We start from the raw sequence: 23,618 nt of genomic DNA, 5'->3' as shown, positions 1-23,618 counted from the left end.
ATGAACTATAGCTGAAGGCTTTCCCACATTCAATACATTCAAAGGGTCTTTCCCCTGTACGAATTCTCTTGTGCAGTAAGTTTTCCACTCTCTATGAAGGCTTTCTCACAATCACTACACATAAAGGGTTTCTCTCATGTGTGAATTATCTGATGCCTCCTAAGGATGAACTTTGCCTAAATTCTTTTACATTCAATTTTTTTTCTCTCCAGTATGAATTCGCTTATGTTCAGTAAGACTTGCTGGGTACCTGAAGGCTTTCCTACAGTCATTACATTCAGAAGGTTTTCCTCCAGTATGATTTCACTTATGTGCACTGAGTTTTCCCATCTGTATGAAGGTTTTCCCACATTCACTGCAGACAAAGGGTTTCTCTATAGTATAAACTCTTTGGTATCTTCTGAGAGATGACCTAGTGCTGACAGCTTTTCCACACTCATTACAATCACATGACTTTTCTCCAATAAGTTTTCTATGATAATAAATAAGGTCTGTGTGGTAAATGAAGGACTTCCAACATTTACTATATTTACAAAGTTTCTTATATGAGATTTTGTGATATTTAAGAATGTTTGAATACTGCTTGGAGTTCTTTGCATGTTCCCCATAATTATAAAGATTTTTTCCTGACAGAGCCCTCTGTTGGGCAGCAAAATTGGAACTCAGATTAAAATTTCTCTGAAATACATTGTGTTCATGGGTGATGGCCATTTTCCTGGATATTCTCTCTTGCTTGTTGTTCTGCCTTTGTAACTTGAAATCACATTCCCAATCTTCTCCTGATTTACAATCACAGGAACTATCTTTTGCTAGCCTTTCCTTAGATGACACTCTCTCTTAGATGACAGAAACAACTTGCTTGGTACTAACTCCTTAGCTTCACAACGGGTCTGCTGATTGCAAGGATCTGAAGGAAACAAACAACAAAAAAAAACATTGTTAATAGTTCCCTGGGATAAAGGAAGGGAAAGAGAAGCTATCTAGTAACTTATGGACTGTCTTTTCTAAAGGAGAATTATCTGTTATCTGAAAAGCACAGAATGGACATTAAGAGATAACTAAAGCCTGAATTAGGTAAGGAGATATGAACAGATCATTTCACTGTCTTAAATGAATAAGTCTTCAATTGCTAATGGGTTATCATCACTTACTTTGATTTTCTCTTCTGACTCTTTAACCTGACATGATATTCCCAGTCTTCAGCCACCTTATTGGTAATTGGCAAAATGTCTAAATTTTCAGAAAGGGGAAACATTTCCTCTGCAAACTACAGATTATTAAACTTGATGGGGACTTATGGCAAAATTTTACACTCTGATATAAAATAAGACAGATCTGAAACACCAAGAAAAGAAAATAGTGTTCACTGCAACTTGAGAAGAACCAGTGGTAAAAAACCAAAACCAAAATCCACCACTACCACCACCAACACTCTCATGTCCATTTATTCATAGAATTTCTTGACTTCTGGATCAGCTGTCATGGACTGAAGCTTTAGCAACATATCTATCAATCTTTCAAGATGACTTTATAATAAGATGGACCTTGAAAGCAAATAATAAACTTGATATAGGAGACAATAGTTATTAGAGGTTCATGAGAAAAGGGGAGGAAAGGGGAGTTTTAGTAGAACATTTGGACAAGTTAAATATAAGAAATTGGAGTCATGGACAGCAAGGGACCATTAAATCAAGCATGATAAGAGGAGGGGATGGACTAGACTGGTGCGACAGGAATGGTGAATAAGTCATAGAATCACAGATTTAGAGCTGGAAAGGATCTCAGAGACCATCTAGTTCAACTTCCTCATCTTATAGAGGAGAAAACTGAGGTCTAGAGAGGTTAAGTGACTTGACAAAGGTGAATCTAAGATACAAATGAAAGGAGTCCAGAGGGACTCTATTCATAAAGTGAAAGAAGGAATGAAGGAAGCTTCTAGCTTGGAAGAACATTAATTCTACAGCTGGAAATAATAAACTTGGGAAAGACTTGTTTGGGGAAATATGATATGGTTGACTTGGAGAAGAATAAGTTTGGGGTGTAAACAAATCAGCCAAGGGAACATGGCTGTTCTATAAGCAGAAGTAAATATGGAGCTGGATCTGTTAAGGCTGAGGATATAAATTTAGAAATCATTAGCACAGAAGGGAGAACTAAAGACTTGTGAATGAATGGCCCATCTCAAAGAAAAGAAAGAAGCACAGAAGATTAAAGACAGTCAAGAAAATGGACACCAAGGGTTGATGGGCAAGGATTTGGGAGACAGGAAAGGCAGTCAAAATAACAGAGATGAAGCTGTTTGAGAGGTTGAGAGAAAAATCAGTATAGTGTGGTGCTCCATAAATCATGGAAGGAGAGAGTTTAATGAAAGATGGTTCAAATCTGAGCACTGCTGCAGAGGGATTGAAGAAGATTAAAATTAGAGAAAAGATGCTTGTATTTTGAGGGGAAAAAAGAGGAAATGTGGAGTAGAAGGAAAGTCCTGAGACAAGAGAATCAGAAAGCCTGTGCTTAACTAGAACATACTAGGTCATGTGACAGCAGCAGTAAGTAAGGGGGTTTGTTATTTTAACCACTAACACCAACCACTGACCAACTGTTACTGATGGGTGGGAAAGCCCAAGTGCACCAGGAATACCAGTCGGATGCCTACTAGGCCTTAGCGTCTGCCCCTGTGCTGTGTCCTGGGGTCTGCCAGACCTGAACATCTGTTCTGCTTCTGTCTCCTGAAGAACCAGGGCACCCTTGGCTCTTGCCATCCCGCCCACAGCTGGACTGCCTTTTATATGAAGATGCCTCCAATAAGGGTGTGACCAACTTGGGAGCAGGAGCTGTCTCACTCTCTGTTTTTACTTCAGTCTTAGCACATAGCAAACACTTCCTTCATAAAGCAAGTTTCTTTTTTTTCTTCTTTCTTTTGCATGTAAAAATAACAAATTTAAAAAAATTTCAACATTTGTTTTTAAAACTTTTGAGTTCCAGATTTCCCCCCTTCTTCCCTCCTCACCCACCCCCACTGGGAAGATAAGCAATTCAGTATAGGTTGTACACATGTAGTTACTCAGATCCTACCTGACATTGGGCAAGTCGCTTACTCTCAGGGCCTCTGTAATGAGGGGGTGGGGCTAGATGGTCTCCAAGCTCCCTCCCAGCTCTGGACTCACGACTGCTGACTGGTGGATGAGGCCAGGGAAGGTTCCTGGAGGAGACAGCTGGGCCCTCTAGGAGAGGCACAGATACAGACAAACAAAAGAGTGGCAGGAAGAAGAACAGAGAACGGTGGTGGAGAGTCTACTGGAAGCGCCACCGAGCATGAACCCAGCTGTGTGAGCAGGACCACACGCGGTGCACATGGGTGATGGCTGGCTCCTTCTTTTCCCCTTTACGTTACTGTACTCATTGTGCACAGTTTTCCTATTCTGCTTAGTCTACTTTGCTAGGAAAATCTTCTTTTCTCTTCTGTAGGCATTATGCTCATCCTTTCTTTCTTTCTTTTTTTTTTTTTTGCTTCTTGGAGGGCATTTGGGGTTAAGTGACTTGCCCAAGGTCACATGGCTAGTTTTTTGTGTTAAATGTGTAAGGCTGGATTTGAACTCAGGTTCTCCTGACTCTAGGCCTGGTGCTCTATTCACTGCACCACCTAGCCACCCCTATGCTCATCATTTTTTAGAGCAGTCATATCCTATCATATTCACAGGCCACAATTTGTTTACCTATTCCCCAGCTGTTGGTGATCCAACTTGTTTCTAGTTCTTTACTACTATTAAAAGAGAGAGAGAGGGAGAGACAGAGGGAAAAAAAGAAAGGAAAGCAGGAGGGGGGGGGGGGAGACAGGGGGCAGAAAGGGAGAAGAGAGAAAGTGTAAGAGAAAGGGGAGAGGGAGGGATGGAGAGAGAGCTGAACAGCAGATATGATCTGGTAGCTTCTCAAGAACAATCTAGATTATTTCTGGTTTAGCTTTTACTAGAAGAATTTAGTTGGCTCCAAAGCTAGTAAGGCTTGCTCTCTATCTACTATACCACCCTGCCTCAATGGCAGAATAGAAGAAAAAGTAGTAGATGGGGAAAATTTGGGCTCATACTGAAGCACCAAAGGATTATAAACTCTGAATGGAATTTATTGGGGTTAGAGGTAGCTAACTGAAATCCTAACCCAAAGCTCAGTGCAAAGCAAGTGTGATATTGTTGCCCAAAACAAGGCTAATGGTGTTTTAGGCTGCATTAGGAGGTACAGTATCCAGAAAGTGGGAGGGGATCATGCCACTGCCTACTGTCTTGGTCTGGCCACAGCTGGAGCCCTGGATACTACATTTTAGGGAAGACATCAATGAAGTGTCAAACTCCCAGAAAAAGGGAGAATAGTGAAGGAACTTGTTAGCTTACCACATGAAGATTAACTGAGAGAGCTGGAAATATTTATGGAAAAGAAGAGTTGGCCCGGGGCCAGGAAGGATTTGTGAGAAGCCTTATATTTGGTTCCAGAGGTCCGAATCAGGAGTAATGGGTGAAAGTTGCCTCTGTAGCTATAGGCCAAGTATATGAAAAATGACCCACAATCAGAGTTGACCAAATGTGATGGCTTCAAGCAAAGGGGATGGCCCCTTGTCAAGAAAGTTAGGGATGACTGATCAGGCAGGTGTGGCCTGAACCAGCCAGGCTCATGAAAGCAGTCGGACGTTCTGCGTTTTGGTGAGAACATCAGGCAACGGGAAGACCATCTACACCTCGACTAGAAATACAATTCATCCCTCTAGGCCGCTTTCCTCATGAGTTAAATAAGGAGAAGGGCACTTGGTTAAAGTTTCTGACATTCCTTCCAGCTCTAGAGAGCTACAAACACTCAGAAATCTAATGCATGTAAGAGAATCAGTGGTTTCCCGAGGACAGTTAGAGCTCGGGCTCTCTGGCTGGGGCATGGCTGTCCAGAAAAGATCAAGGAAAAAGGAAAGAAAGGGCCTGCAGGCCAAAAACTGAGATGGTCTTCCAGGAAAAAGAACAAAGCCCAGCTCACCTGGGACTGGACAGCCAGCAGCCCAGTAGCCATGGCTTTCCTTCCTTCTTGAGACTTCTACCTTGAGGAAGGGCAGAGTCTTGACAAAACCAAGCTGTGGGTAAAGAAAAGTCATGAACAATTCCACTTTATAGTTGCTAAATTCAGCAGAATGGAATTTCTTATACACCAGTCAAGTGTAAGCTTCTCGGTCTCTGGAGAGGGTTCCAGAAGCAGCCCCACTCCCTCTCAGCATTAAAGAAAGGGACCTCTACCCCTTGGGTCGCAACAGCTGCCAAGGGACTGAGCTCTGATCTGGGAACTGGGGAATCCTGGTTCAATTCTCTGCTTTCTGGAAGTTTGCTTCTGGATCTAATCGATTCTACTGATCTGCTTACCTGTTTTCCAAAAAATACTGGATAGTTTTGATAATCAGTAAAAGAAAGAAAAAAGCATTTATTATAAGGCATACCTAGAAGCAGCATAGAGGCTAAGTGACAATAGTGCTGGGCCTGGAGTTAAGAAGACCCGAGTTCCAATGTGACTTCAGACACTGAGTTGGGTGACACTGGGCAAATCATTTGACCACTTTCTGTCTCAGTGTTCTCAACTGTAAAATGGGCATAATCTGCTTCCCAGTATTTTTATGAGGATAAGGTGAGATATTTGTAAAGTGCTTTGCACACATTAAAGTGCTATATCAATGCTGGTTGTTATTGCTACTTTTAACTATTATTACGAATTAGGAGCTGAGGCTATATATAATACAGACAGAATAAGCCCGCAAGGTATTCTAAATAAGGGAAGCCAATACATATGGAACCGCAAAAGGCAGCCAGGGGGCGCCAGAGTGCACAGAGCTCTGGGCCTGAATTGGGCTACACTCATCTCTCTGAGTTCAAATCTGGCCTCAGACACTTACTAGCTGTGTGACCTTGGGCAAGTCACTTCATCCGGTTTGCCTCAGTTCCTCATCTGTAAAATGAGCTGGAGAAGGAAATGGCAAACCAGTATCTTTGCCAAGAATTTGCCAAATGGGGTCATGAAGAGTTGGATATGACTGAAACAGCTGAACAATAACAAAATGTTTTGGAGGGAAACTGATTTATAATATAATTAGAAATCTCATTTTGAAAAACCTTTATTCTAATTTTAAAATTCATTTTCCTGTAAAGTCTTTATCTTTTGTTTTTCTAAAATAGAGGTTCTTAACCTGGGGTCCACAGACTTTTAAAAGGCATTTGACAGCTGTATTTCACTATAATTGGTCTCCTTCGTAATCCTGTATATTTTATTCATTCATTGCTCCAAAGGAGAGAACAGCCCTGCTCTAGGAACAAGGAAATATGGGCGCAGTTCACCGTTTTGTCCCTTATGTGCTATGTGATACTGAGTCTGTAACTTGACCTCTCTGTGCCTCAGTTATAGCTCTATTTAGTGAAGAAAAGGTTTCGGCCTCCCCCATCATTTACGAGATGTGGCCGGGGCTGATTTACCTAATTCTTGAGAGAGAACCCCTTGCCAGTATCAGCCTGTTGGGGAAGCCGTGCGGTCCAACTGAAGGACAGTCCAGGAAAGGATCTTGTCTCAGCTCCTACTGTCAGTCACAGTGCCAGTTTTCATATCTGCCAAATGGGAAGGAAAAGCACACCTGCCCTACTGCCAGAAGTGGAATATCACTGGCCTTGATTCATACAGTGAAGGCCGGCATGGCAGAATCTCTGGAGAGAAGGGCTAAGGGTATGGGTGGAGGAGAGAGCATTGAAGCTGAGCTGGATGGGAAAATAAGGTTTGAGAACAGTCAGGGTCCCAGCATGAGGTTCTAAACACTTCCTCTCACTGAGGCCACCATCCTAGAAGTTGGGGGCTAGGGGCTTGCACTTTCCCTTTTAAGCAGGGAACAGGATACCCAGATGACACCCAATCATTTGATAAAATCTCTCAGGACAAATCCTTGTGAACGAGATAAACAAAGACCTGGAGAGGCGGATATGGACCTTGCTGAGTGTCCAGACCCAAAGAATCGTGACAAATGCACTGATGTCAAGCCGGGAGGTGGAGAAGGGTCCCTAATGGAGGGCCGTAGGACTGTTCTCTTCAACAAGATGTGGTTTTGTTTTACCAGACTTGGGTCGATGCACAGGCACAGTATTTGAGTAACTGGCCCCCCCCCCCCCCCCCCCCCCCCCCCCCCCCCCCCCCCCCCCCCCCCCCCCCCCCCCCCCCCCCCCCCCCCCCCCCCCCCCGCCCCCCCCCCCCCCCCCCCCCCCAGCTCACATCTCCCCTGACCATGCCGCCGTCTCTTGGGACTTTCTACCTCCGGCCTGACGGCTCCGGAGAAACCTCCCTGCCTCCTCCTCCTCCTGCCAACCTCCTTTCGACTCCCACCCCACAGAGCTGTCCAGCTGTGTTTTATGTGTCTTCCCTCATTACGAATGAGGTTGGAAGTCAGAAACTGTCTGCTTGTATTTGTATCCCTAGCCCTCAGTGTCTGATTTACAGTAAGTACTTAATAGTCAATCAATCAATCAATCTACTATCTATCTGTCTTCTGTCTGCCTGTCTGTCCGTCTGTCTGTCTGTCCGTCCATCTGTCTGTCCATCTACCCAGCTCTCTATCGTTTGAAGCTGGAGGCATGGCTGAGGCCCCCAGTGAGGAGGAGGAAGGTAGGGGCATACAGTTTACCCCTTGGTTACCTGCTTTCCTCTCTCCCACAATATAACAGGGCTCCTTCTTCCTCCTCTGACTCCTGATTTTCCCCTTCCTCTTCATCATCAGGGCCAAGTCCTCTGTGGTCTTGGTCACACCCTCCTCACTGTTTCCTTGATGTTCTAAGGATCTGTTGTTCAATTGCGTCCTGCTCTTTGGGGCCCAGGGGTGAGTTTTCTTGGCAAAGATCCTGCAGGGGTTTGGCCGCTGCTGCCTCCAGGTTCTAACCTGATCCAAGCCCTGTCCCCTAGGCTGGAGGGCCAGAAATTGCTCCCGAATCAACCACCTCAGGCTCTGTTCCTTCTCATGTATTTTTTTGCTGGGAAATCCAAATGAAAGGTCCATTAAACATCTCCAGGCTATGGTGTGGCTGGCCTGCTACCTCCTCCCTCCCCCAGAGGTTGAGACAGTAGCATAAGCCTTGGGGTAAGGAAGATCTGGCTCCAAACCCCACTGCAGACACTGGCTGTGTGTTCCTGGACAAGTCACGTAACCTCCGTGGCTTCAGTTTCTTCATCGTTAAATGAGGAATTTGGACTTGACGGACTCTAAAGTCCCTTCTAACCCAGGATCCGTGCTCTTAGGGTCCACTGGTATATAATTTAATGAAGGAAGGTTATACTCTGCTGCTCACACAGAGGGAGATGAGGAGGATGAGGAAATGAGAGAAATAAAAAATCCGTGTTTTCAAGTCTTTCCTGGGGGCTGTGGCCCAAGAGTTCCTGGGGCAGACCCAGATTCGAAGGCTCTGCCAGGCAGACACACACATGCTCTCCTGTAACCCTCATCCCCACCCAAACCCCAGCACTGGGGCAGAGCCAGCTCAGGGACTGCGACACACAGCAGCAGCTCAGACTCGAGCTGGGCTCGAGGACCGAGGCTTGGGGCCTGCAGGTACAGCCTTTCTTGTTTTCCCTCAGTGGGAGCTGGCCAACCCGACTTCCTAAGCCCTGGCTCCAGTCCCACAAGCCCTGAATCTGATGTGCATACACTAACATGCACAAACACACACTCCAGCCCAGCCCTTTCACACCAACATGCACAAACACACACACACTCCAGCTCAGTGTCCCTTGTACTACCATGCATTAGCATAAACATCTACAGCCCAGCCCCTCTTAAATGAACACGCACGCACACATACACTCCGGCTCGGCACTCCTTGCACTAACACGCACGCACACATACACTCCGGCTCGGCACTCCTTGCACTAACACGCATGCACACATATTTCAGGCTGGACCCACTCACACTGACACACTTGCCCACCTCTCACTCAGCCCCCTTGCACTAACATGTATTCACATACACATCTACAGCCCAGCCCCTCTTATACTAGGACACACACATACTCACAGACACCACCCACCCCAGTCTAGGTCACCAGTGCCTTGCACACCGCTCATGGCACATTCCATGTATTGGGAGCGAGTGGGATCATTTTTGTATCTTTTTTCCAGTTCTTAAAAATATTTTTATTTAAAGTTTTGAGTTCCAAATTCCATTCCTCCATCCTTTCCTTCCCCTCTCCCTGAGACAGTAAGCAATCAGATATAGGTTATACATATGCAATTATAGAAAATATTTCCATATTAGTCATTTTGTACAAGATGTGAATAAAAGAAAAGAATGAAGAGTGAAAAATAGCATGCTACAGTCTATATTCAATCAATGTCAGTTCTTTCATCACAATCATATATCACATCTTGTTAAGCCATTCCACAGTTGATGGGCATCCCCTTGATTTCCAATTCTTTGCCATCAGAGAAAGAGCTTCCATAAATATTTTTATATAAATAGGTCCTTTTCTCTTTTTTTGGATGCTTTTGGGATATAGACCTAGAAGTGGTATTGCTAGGTCAAAAGGCGTGCACAGTTTTATAGGTCTGTGGACATAGTTGCAAATTGCTCTCCTGAATGGCTGAATCAGTTCACAACTCCACTGGACATTTTTTGGTGTTTCAGCTGCAGAGTAGGATCCCCACCTGCCACAGTAAGCAGGTCAGGGTTAGGTTCAGAGGTGGGGAACCTGTGACCTCAAGTCCACATGTGGCCATATAGATCCTCAGGTGCAGCCTTTGACTAAGTCCAAGTTTTACAGAACAAATCCTTTTATTAAGGGGATTTGTTCTGTGGAGTTTGGATTCAGTCAAAGGGCCACACTTGAGGATCTAGAAGGCCATGTGGCCAGCAGGCTGCAGGTTCCCCACCCCTGAAGCAGACTCTTTTTAGGGCACTTTTTCTTTCCCCTTCCTCACACCAGGGGGTGACAGTGCAGTCCTTGTAAAAGGCTGCTTGGATGTGTGCTGGCTGCTGAATCCTACTGATGCTTTATTTCAGTGAGAAAATGACCCTAGGGCCTGGACCACCTGCCTGCAGCTCCCAGCGTGTCTGCACAGGCTTCCCTGTCACTGGCCTGTCTCCAGAGGACTCTGAGGTAAAGGGCATGGGCGATGTCTTCTGATTCTTGCATAAACTGGATTTAAGTGAGGCAGAGTTCCATGAGTTTGTCAGCCTCACTCTCTTTCAGAGTCACTGAAGTACAGCGGCAAAACAAAAGCCAAGAGGACTGGCTCAGGATGCGTGAACGACCTTGGTGTTTCCACATCTAATCGCGCGCTTCAGTGCCTGCTCCCACCCACATCTAATCATACACTTCAGGGCCTGCTCCCACAGCCGTCATGGCCTGTTGGACCAACTGTTGTCACCCGACCATCCCACTGGGGGAAGTCTTCACATCCTTGGGGCAGACACTGGCAGGTCGGAAGCCTCTTGGTTATTCTCAGTCTGCTTTAGCTCCTCTGCCACGTGGCTTACCAGGGTGTGGCTGCTGCACACACAGAGCCCCTTGGAGCCACAGAGGAGAGCTGGCTGGTATGCAGACACCAAAGGTGGAAAGCTGCCCTCAAAAGGGCTCAGGAGAGCTCTCACCAGAGGCACTCATCTTCCCTGAACACACGTATACATGACCTGGCAGACAGCAGAATCTTACTATTTACTGCACTGGATCCTGGGCCCTAGCACATTCCCTCTCCCATCATCCCCATTTTTCACTCATTTAATTTTCACTCCATATCTATGGGCTCCTCTCCTGCTGATACAAATAAAGCCATGTCTCCCCAAAGCTACTTAGGTGGCCATTACAACTGGTATCTCCAACTCTTTGCCTTTCTTTGAAAACTGTATTCTGGCTCCGACTTCATCATTCAGTTAAAACAATTCTCTGCGAAGTCATGAATCCTCTCCAAAAGGTTAAATCCAATGGTCTTTCCTCAGTCCCCATTCTTCTTGACCTCTCTGCTGCCTTTGGCCAGTGAATCCCTTTTTTCATGGATACATTCTAGTTTTGGTAACACTACTCTCTCCTGGTTCTCTTCCTCCCATGTCTGAAAATAAACTCACTAGCTTTCCCTCAACCCTCAACCTTCTTATTTTCCTGTTGCCATCCAAAGTATCAGTCATGCTCCCAATCATCCAGGCTCATAACCTAAATGCCGCCCGCTCCTCACCATCCCTCACACACTCGCCGCCCCCACTTCATTCTTATGGAAAGTCCTTTTGGTTCTGTTTCTGCAGACTCTTCTGCATATACCCCTGTCTCTCCCAACATTGCCACCTTCTTGGTTAAGGCCCCTATCACTTCCGAGGTGTTGCAAGAGTCCCAGGGTTTGTGTCACGCGGGTCTCCTTCCTGTCAAATCCACTTACCTAAATAAAGCATGCTTCTGACCATGCCCCTGCCTCCTCAATAAAGTCCTGTGACTTCCTATTGCCAAGATCCAATATGAACCCCTCTGTTTTGGTTCCTCGGAGCCCTTCACCATCTTCCCCTCCCCTCCCTTTTCCACACTCCTTTAACTTTGCTCCCCCTCCGCATGTGATAAAATACAGGCCTCCCTTCTGCTCCTTAAACAGGATCTGCCGTATGCTTTCCCTTGTTGTCCTTCATGTGCATCCTGGCCTCCCTCAAGTCCCAACAAACCCCCCACTTTCAACAATAAGCTCTTCAGATGGAGAGAAGATGGTGCAGTATAGGAAGCAACCCAGCTTAACTCTCCCAACATTCCTCTCCAAACAACTTTAAAATGATGTGTCAAATATAATTCTTGAGCAGAACCAACTAAAGGCTGGAGACATTTTTCCAGCCCAAGACCAACTGGGGAGGTCTGTGTCACCAGGGTGGGGGCCAGGCCAGATTCAGCTTGGTAGCACCATCAGTGGGCTGTTGAGGTGGCTGTGGCAGCAGCAGCAGCAGTTTCAGGAACTTTCAGCACAGAGACATTTCAGGGCAGAGAGGGGTGTTAGTGCTTGAGGCTTCAGGGGAGCAGGGGTTCTTCTGGGAAAAGATTAGAACACAGACCAGGAGAGCAGTAACCACACCTTTCCCTGGATCACATCACCCTGGGAATACCAAAAACTTACAGACCTCCAGAACTAGGTCTGAAAATGGTATGAAAAAGTCTGGAGTTGGGCACAGTATTTCTCTCCACCCCAAGAAAGCAGAGTGAAACTTTGTAACATGAAGTTCAAAGGGAAGCAACAGACTGGAAAAGTGAGCAAACAAACAAAAACGAGCCGGACCACAAAAAGCTTCCTTGGTGACAGAGAAGATCAAGACACAAGCTCACAGGAAGTTGTTGGCCTTTGTGTTGTTGTTCAGCTGTTTGAGTCACGTTGGACTCTTCTTGCCCCCATCTGGGGTCTTCTTGGCAAAGGTCCTGCAGTGATTTGCCATTTCCTTCTCCAGCTCATTTTACAGATAAGGAAACTGTGGCACACAGGGTGTGACTTGCCCAGGGTCACACAGATAGTAAGTTCTGAGGTCAGAGTTAAACTCATGAAGATGAGTCTTCCTGACTCAACACTACCCACTGTTGTCTGACATGAAAAGAGCTACAAGCAAAACATTAAAGAAAAAATGCAAATTGGACAACAAGAATTACTGGAGAGTTAAAGGACATAAGAAGTGGCAAGAGAAAACTTAGGAAAAGAAACAAGAGAAATTGCATTCTGGAAAGATGGTGCAGTAGGTCAGAAATTTCTAGGTTCTCCAGATTTCCTCCACAAACAGAATGAAAATTACCATGAAATGAATATTAAACAACACAAAAAAAGGAGTAAAGCAGTTGTCCTCCTAAGACAACTTGAGAGAACCTCAGAAAAGACAGGCCATGTAGGAGCGAGCTGCTCTGTCACGTAGACTAGGCCTCAAAAAACTTCATCTCAAGTCTGATGTCATTCATGGCTACAAGAAATTTTACCTCAGGCACTTTCACCTCATAGCCTCAGGAGCCTTCATCTCACAAACATTTACCTTACACACTTTCACATAAGGAACTGCAGGCAGCTGAGTGGGGCCCACTGTTACTGAAAGCCAGGTCTAGTGGTGCTGACCAGAAGTGATCCTGGGCTGCAGCTGTGGGTGAGGAAGAGCAAACACACACGTGATGAGTGTGGTACTGCAAGGAACACCTTCGGGATGACGTGGCTGACGTGGTTGACGTGGCTGACGTGGCAGGAGGACCTAAACTGTGGTTTTAGAGAGAAGTCCCTGAGGGCAAGAGCCCAGGCAGAGGACCTGAGGCCTAGGGCAACATTACCCAAAATTGGGGATTAAAACTTAATAATAATAAGCTGCTAAAAACAAAATAAATTTTTAAAAATGAGTAAGCAAAGGAAAAAGAACTGAACCATAGATAGTTATTTTGTTGTAAAAGAAGATATGGGTTCATATTCAGAGGAAGACAGTGAGGTAAATAAAGCCACTCCTATCCCAAAGAGTAACGACAAATGGTCACAGGCCCAAAGAGAACTCTTGGAAGAACTTTAAAAGGAATTAAAAAATCAAATAAGAGAGATTGAGGAAAAATTAGAGAAAAAAATAAAAACAATCCAAGAAAATTATGAAAAGAAAGTTAACCAATTGGAAAAAGAGATACAAAATCTTACAGAAGAAATTAAGTCCCTGAATATCAGAACAGGGCAAGAGGAATTGTAATGGCAAACAAAGGAATCCTTAGGGCCTTGTTTCAGTTATTCAAGCATTTAGCACTTTGTTTGAGCCCCATCTTGTGATCTGTAGGTGGGAGGAACTTGCTGACATAACTGGAAAGGTGGAACAGGAAGGAGAACCACAACATAAAAGCAGGAACACAAACTGGAACAGAGCAGAGCTGAGAAAGAGAACACCTGTGGTGTCTGGCACTCTGTCTGTCTGTTGTGTCTGTGGTACTTTGTCAGATAGGAGCATTCTCTCTGTTGAATTGTGTTGATTTCACAGGCAGAAAGTGAATTGAGATGACAGTTCTGGCAATGTGTGTGAATGCTGTCATTCTGCTAAGCTTGATGTGTGTAGATGTTGTGGCTCTGTTAAGTTTTCTCCTCCTAGGAACAGAGACTTTGAAGGGTTTGAGGTGGACTGGTCACTGTGGGCTTTTAACTGGAACAGGAGTTGGAACAGCAGCTGGGAGCTGCCTATCTCTGAGTCCAGGTGACAGTTGGGTGAATTCAGACAAGAGCTGGGAATGTGGAAAAGAGGAACCATGGAGTTTGGAAGCCAGCCCCGAGTCAAAATGAAATGACCTTTCCTTGGGAACTTGGTGATGTCTGACAAGATCATGATTTACTGTGACCTAGGGGTGGGAGAACTTTGTACTTTGTATCCCTGAAGGAGGACTGAATTAAGGATGATTGGAAGCTAGTCTCCAATCAATAAGAAAGAAGACTTTCTGACTTATGAGATGAAGGCAATGTGACCTAGGGGTGGGAGACCTTTGTACTTTGTATCCCTTAAGGAGGACTGCTCCTTAAGGATGATTGAGTTAAGGACTTACTGAATATCTTTTGTTTAAAACTATGTGGCCACTTTGGTGATAAATAGTTATATCATTGTGAATATTCTATGTCGGTTTCTGTGAATGTTTTGTTTTAGTTTACTGCTGAATTAATAGAGAGTTCACTATATTATGTGATCAGAACCTTAGAGCTATTCACTGCAGCAGTCCTTTGGAGAGCTGCTCGTGTTTGGCTTAGCAGGAATCAAATGACATTATAAGACACCAAGAAACAATAAAACTAGAAAAAATACAAGAGAATCTGGAAAATCTCGTTAGAAAAATAAGAGATTTGGAGAACAGATTGAGAAGAGACAGTATAAGAATCATCAGACTATCTGAAAGTTATGATTAAAAAACAAAACCAGTCTGGATACAATATTACAAGAAATTATTAAGGAAAATTGCCCTGAAGTATTAGAACAAGAAGATAAAGCGGAAAGAGAAAAAATATACTGCTCACCACCAGGAAGAAAACTTACAGGAATGTTATAGCCAAGTTTCAAAATTCCCAGGTTAAGGAGAAAATATTGCAAGCAACAAGGAAAAAAAAAACAATTTACATACTGTGGAAAAACAGTCAAGATTTCACAAGATCTAGTTTCTACACTAAAAGTTCCATAGGTCTTGAACACCATATTCTAAAGAGGAAAGAAGCTCAGGTTGGGTCGAAGAATAATTTACCCAGCAAAACTGAGCATAATCCTGAATGGAAACAAAAAGGACATTTGACAAATTGAAAGACTTTTAGGTATCTGTAACAAAAAGACCAGAACTCAATGCAAAATTTGATAGAAAAGACCCAGAAGAAATATAAGGAAAATGTTAAAGATCAATCATAAGGCACTCATTAAGGAAAATCTGTTTATTAATGATGTAAGAACATTTTATTAGTATACTTAAAACTGTCATCATCACTAAGGTAGTTTGAAAGAAAGACTGGCTCTGAATTGTATATAAGATGATTCTAAAAAACAAAATTGGGTAGGATAAGATAAAAAGGAACAATTCTCTCATAAAAATGAAGTATGAAAGAAGAACTAATACAGAGGAAGCAGGTAGGCATGAAGGGCTGGTAATATTGGAAACTCATTCTCTTCTGGGTTAAAGAGGAAACAACATGAACATCTGGAGAGGCTTGGAAGTCTTCTGAACATTAAGAGAGGTGAGAAAACTGAGGGACAGGGTGAAGGAGGGACTCTTAGAAAAGGTGTGCAGATTAAGATTAGGAAAGAGGGGAGAGAAGATAGGAGACAGAATTTTAGAGGGGTTGGTAAAATAAGGAATAAGTGGGTAAGGGGAGAAGATAAAATAACAGGGATAGGGTAAAAAGAGAGGCTGAGAAGCAAAATAGTGAGTAATAAGGTGGAGAGAAATTCACAATAGTAATTATAATTTTGAATGTGAATGGGATGAACATAAAATGGACATGGATAGCAGAATGGATGAAAAATTAGAATCCAAAAATATGTTGTTTACAAAAAACACATTTAAGAATGAGAGATACACACAGATTAAAATGGAGGATTGGAATAGAATTTATTATGCTTCAGCTGATGCAAAAAAGGCAGGGCTAGCAGTTATGATTTCAGACAAAGTAATGGCTAAAAAAGATTAAAGTAAAAGCGGCAAACAGGGAACCTATATTTTTATAAAGGTTCCATAGGCAATGAAGCAATATCAATACTGAACTTATATGCCCCAAATACTATAGCATCTAAATTTTAAAAAGAAAAGTTAAATGAATTACAGGTATGATAATAGTAGGGAACTTTAATTTTTCTCTCTCAGAACTAGATAAATCTAATCAAACAACAAATAAGAAAGAAGTTAAGGAAGTGTATAGAATTTTAGATAAGGTAAATATGATAGATATCTTAAGAAAACTGAATGGAAATAGAAAGGAATACACCTTTTCCTCATGGTTCATGGTAACTTTACAAAGACTGACCATATATTAGTATATAAAAACTTTATAGTTAAAAGCAGAAATATTAAAAGTATCCTTTTAAGATAATAATGCAATGAAATTATATTTAATAAGGGACTATGGAAACATAGATTAAAAATAAATTAAAAATTAAACAACCTAATCTTAAAGAACAAATGGGTTAAAGAACAAATCATAGAAATGATCAATAATTTCTTTAAAGAGCATGACAATAATGAGATAACATATCAAAACCTATGGGATACAGCAAAAGCAATGATTAGAGGGAAATTTGTATTTCTAAATGTTCACATCAATAAAATGGAGAAAGAACAGACTGATGAATTGGGTATGCAATTAAAAAACTAGGAAAAGAACATATTAAAAAACCTCAGCTGAACACTAAATTGGAAATCCTAAAAATTTATGGTGAGATTAATAAAATGGAGAGTAAAAACAAAAACATTTAATTAATCAGTAAAACTAGAAGTTGATTTTATGAAAAAAAAACACCCCAAACAAAATAGATAAACAATTGGTTAATCTGATTAAAAAAGAAATCTAAATCACTGGCATCAAAAATGAAAAGGGTGAATATACCACTAATGAAGATGAATTAAAGCTATAATTGCTGTAGGAGCTATTTTGCCCAATTATATACTAATAAATTTAACAATTGAAATGGAAGAATATTTACAAAAATACAAATTGCCTAGGTTGGCAGAAGAGGAAATAAAATAACCAAATAGATCTATTTTAGAAAAAGAAATTGAACTGGTCATAAATTAGCTTCCTAAGAGATAAGAACCAGGACAAGATAGATTTGCAAGGGAAGTCTATTAAATATTTAAAGGTCCACTACTTCCAATACTAAATAAATTATCTGGAATAATAGGTAAAAAAGGGATCCTGCCAAACTCCTTTTATGAAACAAATATGATCCTGATACCTAAGCCAGTAAGAGTAAAAAAAGAGAAAATTATAGGTCAGTTTCATTAATAGATATGGATGCAAAAATCCTAAATATTAGCTAAAAGATTAAAACAATACATTACAAGGATTATACGTTATGATCAAGTGGGATTTATACCAGGAATGCAGAGATGGTTTAACATAAGGGAAACTATTAACTATTGATTACATCAATAATAAAAGATTTTTTAAAAATCGTATGATCATATCAACAGGTGCAGAAAAAGCTTTTGATAAAGTTCAATATTTATTTCTATTAAAACACTTGAAAGCATTGGTATAAATGGATTTTTCCTTAAATTGATAAAAAGCACTTATCTAAAACCATCTGCCAGCATTATTTGTAATGGGGATAAATTAGAAACCTTTCTGGTAAGATCAGGTATGAGGATGTCCACAGTCACCAATATTATTCAATATTGTACTGAAAATCCTAGCAGTAGGACTAAGAGAAGAAAAATAAATAGAAGGAATCAGAATATGGAAAGAGGTAATAAAACTATCTCTTTATACAGATGATAATATGATATACTTGGAAAATCCCAAAGATTCAACTAAAAAGTTAGTTGAAACAATAGTTTTAGCAAAGCATCAGGATATAAAGTAAATTCATATGAATCATCACCATTCCTATATATCACAAACAAAATCCTGCAAGAATAAATAGTAAAACATACTCCATATAAAATAACTGTAGACAGTATAAAATAACTGGCAGTACATCTGCCAAGACAAACCCAGGAAATATATAAACAAAATTGTAAAAAATGTATTATACAAATAACATCAGATTTAAATAACTAGAGAAATGTTAATTGTTCATGGGTAGACAGGGCCAATATGATGAAAATGACAATTTTAGGGAAACTAATTTATATATTCAATGCCATCCAAATTAAATTACTAAAAAATCATTTTACTGAATTAGAAAATAAAAGAAATTCATTTGGAAGAACAAAAAGTCAAGAATAACAAAGGAACTAATGGGGGGAAAATGTAAAGTAAGGAGGTTTAGCAGTACTAGATCTTAAACTACAGAAGGCAATAATTATCAAAACTATCTGGTACTGGCAAAGATATAGAAAGATAGATCAACTGAATAGAATAGACAAAAATTTTTTTTTTGTTTTTGCTTTAATTTAGTATTTTATTTCCCCCAATTACACGTAAAAACAATTTTCAACATTTGTTTTTAAAACTGAATTCAGGGGTGGCTAGGTGGCACAGTGAATAGAGTACTGGCCCTGGAGTCAGGAGGACCTGAGTTCAAATCCAGCCTCAGACACTTAACACAAAAACTAGCCGTGTGACCTTGGGCAAGTCACTTAACCCCAATTGCCCTCCAAAAAGAAAAAAAAAACTGAATTCAAATTCTCTTCCTCTCCACCCTCTTCATTGAGAAGGCAAGCAATTTTACATAGGCTGTATCAGTGTAGTCATACAAAACATATTTCCATATTAATCATGTTGTAAAAGAAAACACAGACCAAAATAAAATCCCAAGAAAAATAAAGTAAAAAAATTATGCTTTGATCTGTATTCAGATTCCATCAGTTCTTTCTCTGGGGATGAATAGCACTTTTTATACATCCTTCAGAGTTGTCTTGGATCATTTAGCTATACAACTTAAAGCTGCAAATACATATAATAACCTTGTATTTGACAAGTGTAAAGACCTAAAATTTTGGGGTGAGAATTCATTATTTGGTTAAAACTGTTGGGAAAATTTGAAAGCAGTATGGCAGAAACTGGACATAGACCAATATCTCACACTATTTGCCAAAATAAAGTCAAAATGAATACATAAACTAGATATAAAAAGAAATCTTACAAGAAAATTAGAACATGAAACATATTACTTAATAGGCTTATGTATGGATAGGCGAACAATTTATAAATAAACAAGAGATAGAGAACAAAATTAGGCATAAAATGGATAATTTTGATTAATTAAATTGAAAAGTTTTTGTACAAATAAAACAAATGTAGCTAAAATCAGAAGGAAAGCAGAAAATTTGGGGGAAATTTATAGACAGTAGCTCATTTAAATTTAAAATGCCAATTTAAACTATTAAATTTAAATTTAATTTAATTTAATTTTAAATTTAAGACTCGAGAGAGCACAAAGAATTCTTCAGAAGCCTTATGTTGTCGGGGAATAAACACTGAATGGGATCGAAATTCAAATTCTATCTCTGATACTCCCTTTGGATGCTATCTATCTGAAGTTGCTCTCTTTATGCATAGCCTTGACAGGATAGATGTAGCAGCAAGAACCCCCACATCCCCAGGGTGGCTGCCGACACCAGTTCTTAGATCTGCTTTTCTAAAGGAAAGCAACTCAAAATGGGCTAACAATCTTGCTTTAATCTATCAAACATATCATTTACCTAGTTCAGGGGAAAAGTCAGCACCCTGAACTACAGAGTATACAGACAGAAGTTACAAGAAAACAGAGAAACATTTCAAGCAGACAGGCTTCCAACTGTCTGACCATTACATACATCCATGCCTAGTCATAGTTACCAGAGAGGGAAGCATCAACATATGGGTTTTCAAAGCCAGGGGGCCCTCAACGGCTGCCCAGAGTCTCATCTGGTCAAATCACACAACACTTCTCACAGTGAGCCCCCAAACAAAGCCTCACATCAGCCTTCTCCAGGCTCAGAGAATGTGGCAACCCCCTTGACCCACTGCCCAATCACAAAGTGTCTCCGGAAAAACAAGCCTCCTGCCACAGGCCCCAGGTGCACTCAAGCCTATCAGAGGGCCCAGGGGCAGGGAAGAGCTTAAATTTACATTCCCATTACAATGGATTGTGACTGTGGAGGCACACTTCCAGCACACATTGTTCCACCCTCTAGGGAGTCTCATGAGGGAACTAACACAGAGACAAGTGAGACAAGAGGGAAGTGAAACATTTGTGCTGGGCTCATCATGACTGACAGAAGCAGCTAGAGTCCCAAGAGAAAGCACAGTCCAAATCTGGCTTTGACAGGAGCTGACAGTGTAGCAGGTTTCCCACATGCTGGTGTCCCTCTCCCAATGTGTTTAGGATATTTAGAAGTTAATTATGAACTGGAGCTAATGCTTCTGGGAGACACTGTGGGGAAAGCAGGGGAATGGTAGCCATTTGGGCACAGGTGCTAAGAGTGTTTGATGCCCGAGTCCAATATTTGTTATCCCTGTGCTATTCTATTTTTATTTAAAAAACTCTGCTTCAAAAAAACCAAACCAAACCAAACCAAACCTGTTCCAAAATCGTCCTCAATCTCATTAGCTTCAATTTATGTCAGTTTTATCAGGATTATACATCTTCCCCACTACACTGTGAACTCGAGAGCAGGGGCTGTCCCTTGCCTCGCCATGAAACTTAGGGACATGTCTGAGACATAGTAGGTGTTTAATAAATAATTGCTGACTTGAAGAAAGTCTAGGAAAGATCTCATATGGCACAGCCATATAGCCCTTCTGTGAATGCTTTCAAGAGAGTGGCACACCCTAAAGCTCTAAACACTGACTTCTTATAGGATCATAGATTTATCACAAGAAGGAAAATGAAAGGCCTTGGAGTTCAACCTCCCTCGTTTCAGAGATGGGGAAACTGAGGCTCAGAGGTTCATTAACATGTCCAGTATCACACTGGTGAAGAGTCTAAAAAAGAACTCCAATTCAGGTTTTCTTGTCCCCAAATTTAACACTCCCTGCTCTATAGCACATAAATACTTCTAATGATAACAGAACTCATTCACCTGCTTTCATCTCACTCACCTAGACAGAAGTTGGGTCTTTTGGCATCAGCATCCAGGATTCCTCAAAATTGGAGATCAAATCTTCTCTGAGAACTGGAATTCCTGGAAATGGGGAATAAGGAACAAATGAGAATGGAGAGAAATGTATCATTTACTCCCCTTTAAGGAGAGGGGGCATGCAACTGAGGACAACAGCATGGTTCCCAGGATGGTTGACATGGTATTTACTGTTGGGGAATTAGAAAATTCTGTCTTTGACTGCCCCCTTCACAGAAGGAGAGGCACACTCCATAGCTTCTATTATCTGGAAATTAGAGCCAAGTAGTAGTTCAGTGATGAAAGTCTTGGGCCTGAAGTCAGGATGACTTGAGTTCAAATTCAGACACTTAGTAGTTATGTGCTCCTGGGCAAATCATTTCACCTCTGTTTGCCTCAGTTTCCTCTGCTGTAAAATGGGGATAATAATACATCAAACTGTAATTACTGGATCAAGACATTACAAATGTTTGCATTCTAGCAGCATAGATGGTAGGTTCTTTGGAAACCCTGAATGTTTGGCATTTGAATCACAACTCATTTTGAAAACATCACGGACCATCACAAATGTTCTGCAAAAACAGACCTTATATGGCCTCTCACTGCAGTATTAATTCTCTGTTCTGATTTTTAATTTCTATTCTACTAATGTTATTGTTCTTCTATCTGAATTTTCAAAGGAACTGGTTCACAACCTAGTTGAATCATTCCATAGAGTTTCTGTGGGAATCTAGCCTATGTGCCAATGGTAGAAAAAAGAAAGTTATGTTTGAAAATACTTTTTTCCTTGCATTGGTTGTTTTGTACATAACATTGTTTAAAAAAAAACCCAAGGTAATATATTGAGCTGAATTTCAAGTACACTTACCATTTAATATACTACATGTCATTAGCTGATAGAAAAATAAATCTTTTATATAGTAGCTAGCTTAGTAGCATTTTGTTAGCTCATTTGTGGGCTAAGAACAAAAATTAAATTTCCATCTCTCAGGAGAGCTTGGAAAATTCTCTTGCCCAAAACCAAAAAGCAAAACTACCCAAGTCTCTTTAGAATCAGATGTCAAAGTGAAAACAAAAAGAATTCAACAATCAGCTCTAGAAAGAAACTCCAAAGTGAAAACTCATAGAACCATCACAGTCAAAACGTAGACCTTTAAGGTCAAAGAAAAAACATTGCAAACATCCAGAATGAACAAATTCAAACACTGAGGAGCCATATTTAGGATCACATAATTTAGCAAGGACTACTACAAAGTAGTAAAGACCTTGGAATGTTTTAGAAAACAAAGGATATTGGCTTACAATCAAGAACAACTTATCCACAAGAAAGAAAGAAATTCCAGTAAAGGGGGAAAATGGCTCTTGAATGAAACAGAGGGCTTCTGACCACTGCTAATGAAAAGGCCAAGATGTGGGAATTGTGGTAAGAAAGCAGAAAATTGTGTAAAAAAACCCTAAGACCTAAACAGGTAGGAAAATGCCTGGCTCTCCCAAACCCCCCAACTAACTTAAAATAATACCTCAAATTGAATTTTAGAGTGACAAAAATAATGAAAAGTCAGAGCAAAACAGTTGTCCAGCCTTAGAAAACTTAAGAGGATGTTAGGAAAGATCTGATCTACTGGGGTGGTAGTCTAACTAGGAGTGAAGTACAGATACTGCTGTATCAGCAAACAGCAAGCCTTGGGGGCAGCTGTGTTGGTGGCAGCCTGAGCTACAGGAACTGTCACCCAAAGGTGAAAGCTGGTGAAGGGAAAATTAGGGGACTTTCTACTGAAACTGGATGTGGGGCCCAGGTGTGCTGGCCAAATGTGGTTCTAAGCTGTGGCTATAGGTGAGCAGAAACAAGCACACATGGTACTGTTGAAGAACAGAGGTGGGTAGTAAATTTCTAGGATCATGGGGAATAAGGATTTGAGTGGCAGCATTGCAAAGGTTGAAGGGGACTAATCCCAGGTCAGGGGTGGAAAGGAGTACCTGAGGTCACTCATAAACAAAGACAGGAGCATGAAGAGCAGTGACCCACCTAACCTTGGATCATAGCATAGTGAAAGAACCAAAAAGGTCAAAGGTCCTAAGACATAGCTCTGAAAATAATAACACAAAAAATCTGAAGCCTGAGACATTATTCCTCACAATTTGGGAGGAGAAACCAACCTTAACAGGGAAGAAATAGGTGGATAAATTTTTTTTTTAATGAGTAAACAACAGAAATAGAACATGATCATAGATAGTTACTATTGTGATAGAAAAGATCAGGGTTCAAATTCAGAAGACAATGAAGTCAAAGAACAGCTACTTGTAAAACTTCAAAGAAAAATGTAAAATGGTCACAAGTCAAAGGGGGGACGTGGAAAGAATTTGTGGAAGAACTTTAAAAAAGCCTTTAAAAATCA

General features: G+C 41.2%; 1 long non-coding RNA gene and 1 pseudogene across 1 annotated transcript; both read right to left on the bottom strand.

The window, feature by feature from the left end:
• Positions 1-23,618, bottom strand: part of LOC138171701 (zinc finger protein 850-like) — a 53,667-nt pseudogene that overhangs the window by 3,224 nt on the left and 26,825 nt on the right.
• LOC138171703 (uncharacterized) lies at positions 390-6,971 on the bottom strand. Its single transcript, XR_011170946.1, has 2 exons — positions 3,073-6,971; positions 390-907 (listed from the first exon to the last, which is right to left on the bottom strand). It is a non-coding gene; the product is annotated as an uncharacterized lncRNA (long non-coding RNA).

Source organism: Petaurus breviceps, unplaced genomic scaffold (assembly GCF_028583685.1).
Source record: "Petaurus breviceps papuanus isolate PSGF00001 unplaced genomic scaffold, PetGlider_PUasm1.0 456, whole genome shotgun sequence".
NCBI classification, from domain to species: domain Eukaryota; kingdom Metazoa; phylum Chordata; class Mammalia; order Diprotodontia; family Petauridae; genus Petaurus; species Petaurus breviceps.
Note: the sequence above shows the minus strand (reverse complement) of the source record. Positions and strands in the feature narration are given on the sequence as shown.